Here is a 9,000-nt window from a genome sequence, read left to right as displayed (position 1 = left end):
TTTGAATATATTGTGTAGTCAAAGCAGTAAATTAAGAAAGATCCCAGATGTGTGTGAATCTGAATATTTTTATAGAACATGCATATAATCAGATTTTGTAAGATAATGAAAGTTGTGAACCATGAAATTCTTGTTCCAGTTTGTATGTATAGTATCCACCAAAAAAAATGCCAACATTGTAAATTTTTGCATATCATGTAAGTTGCAAGGGAAGTAATTAGACTTAAGATTAAACAAGACTGCAGCACCATTTATATTTTTATTTTGCTGTTTACTGGTGTATGCAAATAGAACTGGAATTCTTTTCAGTCCTTTGAAATAACAAACTATTAAAAAACAAATTGTCTTCTGGTTGTCATTCACTCAAAAAAAAAAAATTAAAAATATGTAGATTTAAGAGTGACACAGCTCTTTTCCCAACTGAGTTCAGAAGAACTGGAAGCAGCTGCTATTTTCAAAGACATAAAGATTAAAATGTCACTTTTGGTGGTGGTATTGCTCATAACAAGGACTGGACTTAGAGCTGGGCCAGGTTTGCTTCCCACAACTTTAATAAAACCTAGTTGTTTTTTATTTTCCTAGGGTTTCCATAACAAAATACCATAAATGAAGTGGCTTAAAACCACAGAAAGTTCTGGAGGCTAGAAGTCCAAAATAAAGGTGTCATCAGGGCCATGTTCCCTCTGAAACCTGATGGGGAATCCTTCCTTGCCTCCCAGCGTTTGGTGATTTCCTGGTGATTTTTGGCATTCTTAGCTTGTAGCCGCCTAACTCTAAACTGTTGTCATCACATTCTCCCTCTCTGCGTCTGTGTCTTCACATAGAATCTTATAGAAAACACCAGAAATATTGGGTTAGGTACTCATCCTACACCACTGTGATTTCATTTTAACTAGTTACATCTGCAACTACTCTGTTTGCAAATTCTGAGGTATTGGAGGTTCGGACTTCAACATACATTTTTTTGGAGGGAGGTACACTGGTTCTGGTACCAATTCCAACGTCTTTGTGTGGCGGGGGGAGGTTTCACACACCAACAAACAATTCTCAGACATCAGCAGGTCGTCCACGAATTCAGCTCATTTCTGACACTGTCTACCTGGAGATAGCATCAGATTCCACAGGGTTAGGGTTCAGGCTTACAAAACTGCCCCCCTTCAGGTTGCAGCCACAAGCCCAGGCTCTTACCCATGCTTCTCACCAGTGGCTATACAGTGGAGGTTCCAACAACCCACTCCAACTCAGAATGCCAGTCGTAAGTCCAAGTTGTTACCTGTAATGGCTGTAAATCAGTTTCCCACAACCCCCTCCTCTGGTTCAGTGATTTGCTAGAATGGCTCACAGAACTCAGAGAAACATGTCACTAGGTCACTGGTTTATTGTAAAAGGCTATAACTCAGGAACAGCCATATGGAAGTGATGCGTAGGACAAGGTGTATGGGAAGGGGCATGGAGCTTCCTGCCCTCTCAAGGTGCACCACTCTCCAATCTCCATGTATTTACCAACCTGGAAGCTTTCCGAACCCCATGGTGGGTGTTTTTGAAGGCTTCGTTACATAGCCATGATTGGTGAGATCGTTGGCCGTTAGCGATTGATTTAACTTCCAGCCCCTCTCCCCTCCTGAAGTTAGGGCGTGGGTGGAACCGAATGTTCCAACTCGAATCACATGGTTGGCTCCACTGGCAACAAGCTCCCGTCCTTAGGTGCTTCACAAAAGTTAACAACGAAAAACATCTTTATTGCTCTCAATACTGAAGAAATTCCAGAGGCTTGGGGAGCTGTGAGTCAGGAATTCTGGATGAAGACCAAATATGTATTTCTTACAAATTGCACTGTCACAGAGGAACCCAATTCATCTATAACAGTTAATAATTTGGATGTTTATAGAGATTGTCCCAGTTTCAGGTAAATCACATTTGTCTAGGCAGGTACTTGTGATGCCTCCAAAGTGGAGACGAATAATAGTCAGCACATAGGCCTCTGTGAGGCACACCCTGTATCCCATACAATGGTGTTTACCCCCATGACAGATATGAGAGGAAATGTCATCCTGCCATCAGGCTAATGCAAATACAAAAAGGATGTGAGCACAGGCAGCATATACAGAAACTATTTTGATAATTCACAGACATTGATACTGTACCCCTCCTTTGCAGAGGAGGAGTGCACAGGAACGTGTTCTTCCCAATACAGCGGACGTGGTTGAAATATATTTAGTAAGCCTAGTTCTAAACTTGTAGAGAAAATGTTTCAGCAAATTCAAAAAGGGGTGTCAGGAAGATGTTGAAGAAAATTTGCCTTCATTGGTTGATGTGAGCTTTTGTGTATTAGCTTTTATTTGTTCCTGTATGTGAGGTGATTTCTGTGCTGTGATCAGTGGTTGAGTAAATTCCCCCTTTGGACTCACTCTCCCGAGCAGGGAAGATACGAGATGATGTTGCTTTCTGGGTCTCATTCTCCTGAGCAGGGGAGACATGAGATGAGGTTTTCCGTTTGGTCTCATTCTCTCGAGCAGGTAGATGTGAGATGATGTTTGTGGTTCTGTCCGTGTTGTGAGGTCATGGTTAGCTTAGGGTTAAAGAAATTCTTGATCAGGGGTTGAGAGAATTCCCTCTTTGTTCTCTGTTTCACGCACATCAGCAGATGAAGTGAAGAAGTAGCTAAGTTACATCAGGACGACGTGACAGGCATATTACCAGGCTTTGGAAGACCTTGGGCTGATGGTCCCAAGCATGAACAGTAGATACTGCTTATCCGGATGAATTGGCCCTTTGCCTGGATGGACAGCATTCAGATCAGTAACTGCCTGACCCTTCCGGAACTGGCCATTCCCGGAGGGGGAGGCAGGAACAAGAAGTAACATCTGAGAAAATATATAAGACAGACCTCAGTTGGCAGTGTTATTAATTATCAATTATTATTTCATCATTTGGTCATTTGTCATTGGTGATTTCTCATCATTCTAACATTTTGAAGACTTCCAGCAACTTCCAGCTTACACCAGGGGATGTCCTGACTTCCAGCCGCGAACCTAGTGAGGTCTGGCTGGTTCCAGACCTCTCCAGTGTTGTTCCCCACAGTGTTGTTAGCTTTCCTGAGAACTGGTTAGCATCTAGAAAACTTGTATTGCAGCTTGCAGCTTATAACATCAAAAGACATAACTTCTAACAACAAAGACAACAGCAGCAGCATTCTTGTTAACTAGCAAACAGCGGTGTGGGAGATGCCTGAGTTTCTCTCAGCTACAGACCTGGCAAGGTTTGGATTTATGACTTTTCCAGTGCTGTTCTCTCCCAGTTTGGTGAGCTTTTGACATCTACTGTAATAGTTACTATCCCATAGAGCTTATGACTGTTTTTGGATACTCCTTATTGATGTCATTTGTGTATTTAGCCAAGTGATTTTTGATCAATAGTAAACATATGTTGGGATCTTAAACTTATAAATATGTGTACTCCTTTGACGTGACATTGTTATCAATGCATATAGTTCAGTCTTAACCACCTTTACTTTCTGTCATTAGCACATTCTATTACTTGCTTTTGTCTTACATATTGCTATATAAATAGAATAGATATTGATAAATAAATTCATTAGCCCCACTCTAGCCTGTGTTCCTCCTCCTTCTCCCCGCTTTCTCCCCCATCATTACATAATTGGCACAGCGAGCAGGGTGGCCTTATTTCAAAAGTCCCGGGGGCCCAGGGTCTCCTCCCACATCCTAAGATGGAAGGACACCTACTTCACCCTGTTAGTGAATGAATGGGCTTGTAGGACGGGCCTCTACAAAAATTAGGATGCTTTTTGCATCATGCCGAACCAGAAGATGTCCGGCAGACATTAATGATAGTCGTGGGAAAAGGAGGTAAAAAACAAAAATTCTTGGCTAGGTGTGGATGGTGTTTGTTAACTGCTTATTAAGTTTTTGAAACAAAAAGCTGCCGGAGGCCGCCAAAGCCTATACCCTTTTGAAAAACGATTACTAGCTTGTTACTGGACTTTTTTGGATACTGAAGTTTTGACCTTAAACTATAAATTATACAGGTGGTTTACAGTTTTATCAGGTGTACTAAAATGCCACTCGTACACAGGTGGCAATAATGACTTATTACCAATAAATACAAATTTTGAGGCCGAATTGTAGGGAAGATGTTGAAGAAAATTTGCCTTCATTGGTTAATGTGAGTTTTTGTCACTGGTTTGCTTTTTGTTCCCTCACATGAGAGACCACATGTGAGGTAATGGTTGTTTTGTCTGTTGAGTCTCTTCTCTCATATAAGAGACTACGTGTAATTACCAATGAAGACAAATTTTCCTCAACATCTTCCCTGCAATTCGGCCTCAAGATTTGTATTTATTGGTAATAAGTCATTATTGTCACCCGTGTATGAGGGGCATTCCAGCACACCTGATAAAACTGTAAACAACCTGTGTAATTTATAGTTTAAGGTCAAAGCTTCAGTGTTCAACAAAGTCCAGCAACAAGCTAGTAATTGTTTTTCCAATGGGTGTAGGCTTTGGCGGCCTCTGGCAGCCTTTTTGCTCCAAAAACCTGATAAACAGTTAATAAACACCATCCACACCTAGTCAAGAATTTTTGTTCCCCCCTTTCCCATGACCGTCAATGCCTGCTGGACATCCACCGGTTCAGCATGATGCAAAAGCATCTCAATTTTTGTAGAGGCCCGTCCCACAAGGCCATTCATTCACTAACTGTGAAGTGGGTGTCCTCCCATCTCAGGATGTGGGAGGAGACCCTGGGCCCCCGGGGCTTTTGAAATAAGAAGGCCACCCTGCTGGCTGAGCCAGTTATGTAATGAGGAGTGGGGTGGGGGGAGGAAGAAGGAGGGACACAGGCTAGAATGGGGCTAATGAATTAATTTAGCAATATCTAATCAATCTATTTAGCAATATGTAATAGTGAAAGACAAAGGCAATTAATAGAATGTGCTAATGACAGGAAGTAAAGGTGGTTAGGACTAAACTATATACATTGATACCAATGTCATGTCAAAGTAGTACACATACTTACAAGTTTAACAGATCCCATATGTTTACTATTGACCAAAAATCACTTGGCTAAATACACAAATGACATCAATAAAGAGTATCCAACACCAGTCATAAGTTCTATAGGATAGTAACTATTACAGTAGATGTCAAAAGCTCACCAAACTGGGAGAGAACAGCACTGAAAAAGTCGTAAATCCAAACCTTGCCAGGTCTGTAGCTGAGAGAAACTCGGGCATCTCCCACACCACTGCTTGCTAGTTCCCAAGAATGCTGCTGCTGTTGGCGTTGTTGTTAGAAGTCAAGGCGTCTTCTGATGTTGTAAGCTGCAAGCTGCATACAAGTTTTCTAGATGCTAACAAGTTCTAAAGAAGGCTAACAACTGTGGGGAACAACACTGGAGAGGCCGGGAACCAGCCAGACCTCACCAGGTTCGTGGCTGGAAGTCAGGACAACCCCCTTCTCTTGTAAGCTGCATGTTGCTGGAAGTCTTCAAAATGTTAGAATGATGAGAAATCACCAATGACAGAATGACCAAATGATGACACAGTAATTATTTAATAACACTGCCAACTGAGGTCTGTCTTACATATTTTCTCAGATGTACCTTAGAGCCAAGTTTTTTGTTCCTGCCTCCCCCTTCGGAAATGGCCAGTTCTGGGAGGGTCCGGCAGTTACTGATATGAATGCTGCCCATCCAGCCAAAGGGCCAATTCATCCGGATAAGCAATATCTTCGGGATAAGTTCATGCTTGGGACCATCAGCCCAAGGTCTTCCAAAGCCTGGCAATGTGCCTGTCACGTCATCCTGATATAACTTAGCTACTACTTCACCTCATCTGCTGATGTGGGCGAAACAGAGAACAAAGAGTGAATTCTCTCAACCCCTGATCAAGAATTTCTTTAACCCTAAGCTAACCATCACCTCACAACACGGACAGAACAACAAACATCATCTCATATCTCCCTGCTCGAGAGAATGAGACCAAGGGGGAATTTACTCAACCCCTGATCACAGCACAGAAATCACCTCACACACAGGCACACATAAAAGCTAATGGACAAAAGCTCACATCAAGCAATGAGGACAAATTGTCCTCACCTTCCCTACAGGGGTGAGGTCACGCTAATTACATTGAATGTGCAAGCTCCTGGAACACAATCATGCAACAGAACATTCAAACCGCGATATAATTGGCTGAGGGCCGCCCTCATCGATGAGTTGCATGTCACAAACCAGATACACAAGCTAGTTGCATCTGAATTCACCTAGTATGTCTTTACCAGTTACTGCCTGTATCAGTGTAGCAAGTCTCAGACCCAGTCTACCCTTCTGAAATCCACTTGATGCCTGACCTCGTGACCCTGTCTCCTACGTCAGCTGGCACAGTCTTAATAGTACATTATGTGGCCGTAGCAAAAGGGGTTCTTTCTGGTTCTGGTATGCTTTTTTTGGAAAGCGTGGCTGCAGGCAGATTGGCAGGCTGGAATTCCACTGGCCTTCACCTTAATGTTCTTCGATGATGTGCTCCATCTCCCAGAGTCTCCAGTGAGTTTATCCACCATCAGTGGGCCACATCTTGTGAACCAAGTATGCCCCACTGGCACCTTTCAGTGAGCCCTGCCACTTATAAGCTACTCCCCTTTCAAGTTACTTTGTCATTGGCAAGCTGCACGGACCTACGGCAGCCTCATTTCTCCCATGAAGTGTGAATTTGACTCCACGATTAAGAGAATCCCTCTTCCAAGTTCTTAGTTCCTCCCTTTCTTAGTCTCCCTGTCTCCCTTAACTCGGTAGCTAGTGACTCCTCTTCGCATTTGCTACTTCTGTATTGCTTGGAGTCCTTTCAAGAGTTGCCTACTTTTTAATTGTTAAGAACTCTTCAAATTACTGATAGTGCTCTCTCATGCTGAATCCTGACTGGTAAAGTACTTTTCATTTAAATTTGAGAAATCTACAAAATAACTTTTTCCATATAAAGACAAATATAGACAATTAAAAAGCAACAAGAAGACAAAAAATTATGAAACCTGTTCTTACTGTTTGGGGACTGGGGCAAAGGTAGATTTGATCAGGGAGCAGCCTAAGTACTGCTTCAACTATATTGCTAGTATTCCTTTTCCCCTTTTATCTCCCAGGTATTTATTTTATTTTTTGAGCATCAACAAAGTACATAAATATTGTATTTACTCATTTTTAGTAATTATGATCAGAGTAAAAAATTTTCTGTTGTTCTTCAACTTCATTGCATCTTTCCTTGGGCATCTTCATTCTTCTATGTAGTAGCTGTAATTTTATTTTATTTTTTTGGATTTTTTTCTTTAATTGTGTTATTTCTCCACTGAGAACTTGAGAACTCTTTCCACTCAAGAGTGTTCATGTATACCTCATGAATTAGTTATTATAGCTGCTTTAAAGTCTTTTCGTTGATGATCCTAATGCCCCATTCATCACGTTTGTCGTGTGATGATTATCTTTTCCCCTTATAATTGATCAGATTTTCCTGGTTCTTTGTGTGTTGAGTAAATTCGTGTTGTACCCTGGGCATTTTGATTATAATGTTGTGAGTCTATCCTTGTTACAATCCTCTGGAGAATGCTCATTTGTTTTGTTATAGAATGCAATCAGCCTAGCTGTATTCAGATCATAAATCTTTTGAATACGGTAGTAGGTCCTGATACAAACGAACTGGCACTTTAAGTGAATTGATCTGGGAGTTAGAACTGATCAACCATCTGTGGATGGAGCTGGACTCCCTGTTATTCTCTAGTTTTGACTTCCTGTAAGGGTGGAGGGGGGAATATATATATAGCAGCCATCGGGAAGGGGAGAGCAGATGCTGCACTTGGGTATGTGGAGGTGCATGTTCTCAGGGCCGCAGTGGTCCTTGTTTCCCAAATAAATCCTATCTTTGGCCGGCTACCTGGAATATTTTGTCCAGTCGACATTCGTATGTCGTCAGCACAACTTTCAAAGCCCTTGTGATGCTCTATCTGTATGCCCCCATATGAACCACTTAGTGGTCCTCTAGGCCGTAAGTGCTGATTTACATCACAGTAGTTTTATTTTACTATGCTTCTTAATGTGCTTTTCACATGTGCAGCAGGGCGTGAGTCCGGAGTCTGGGATTTATGTCAGCTCTTACACAGAATGACAGGATTCTCCTTCAGCTTTCCAGAATTTTTCCCCGTCTCTGGTTCCCTGGGACCCTCTTTACTAGTGCTTTCAAGTACTCGAGCTAGAAAGATAGAGCACTCAAAGATTTCTTTATCTTTTACCAGATGTAGATGTGACCGTGTTCCATATGCTTACCCTGAAACTCCTGGAATTTCTCCAGTGTTTTTCATTCTTTTTCCCTAACTAGTTAAATCTTTTCTGAACTCATCTTTTAATAGAAATACCTTAACTCCAGACAAGAGCAATTAAGGCAAACAACTAATATTTTGATATTAGTCTTTGATATTCATTTAATATTTGTCTCTTATTACTTAGGAAATTTGAAGTGTTTTAGGATCTCTATGCCAGAATCTAGCCCACTGCACAACACACACCATAGGAGGCAGGATAGCTCAGCACAGAACACTCTCAAACACAATTTTCAGACCTTCATCTGCACAAGAATCAACTGAGTAATCCCTTGAAAATTGAGATTCATGGACCATCCATGTTTAGAGACCCTGTGGTGGGGCTCAGGAACCTGGATTTTCAATATAAACACCAGGAAAGTTTGCTATAGCCTGACAACAGGCAGGTCACATTATTAACATGACTAATCCTGTTTGAGTTTGGGTCTCCACTTTATTATTGGGGAATCACAAAATCCCCTTCTGCAGTGTGCAGAGGAGTTTAAATCAAGTATGTAATGTGACATCACCAAACCAGTTAGGTTGGAGGCATGCAGATGAAGTATTTTCTTGGGTCAAATGACTTTTGCTCTGATTTCCCAGTATGTTAACAGGCTGGACTTCAGAGGAGGGCTGGTTGGTTT

The sequence above is a fragment of the Rhinolophus ferrumequinum genome, chromosome 15, assembly GCF_004115265.2.
Source record: "Rhinolophus ferrumequinum isolate MPI-CBG mRhiFer1 chromosome 15, mRhiFer1_v1.p, whole genome shotgun sequence".
In the NCBI taxonomy this organism is placed as follows: domain Eukaryota; kingdom Metazoa; phylum Chordata; class Mammalia; order Chiroptera; family Rhinolophidae; genus Rhinolophus; species Rhinolophus ferrumequinum.
This window is presented reverse-complemented; position numbering follows the sequence as displayed.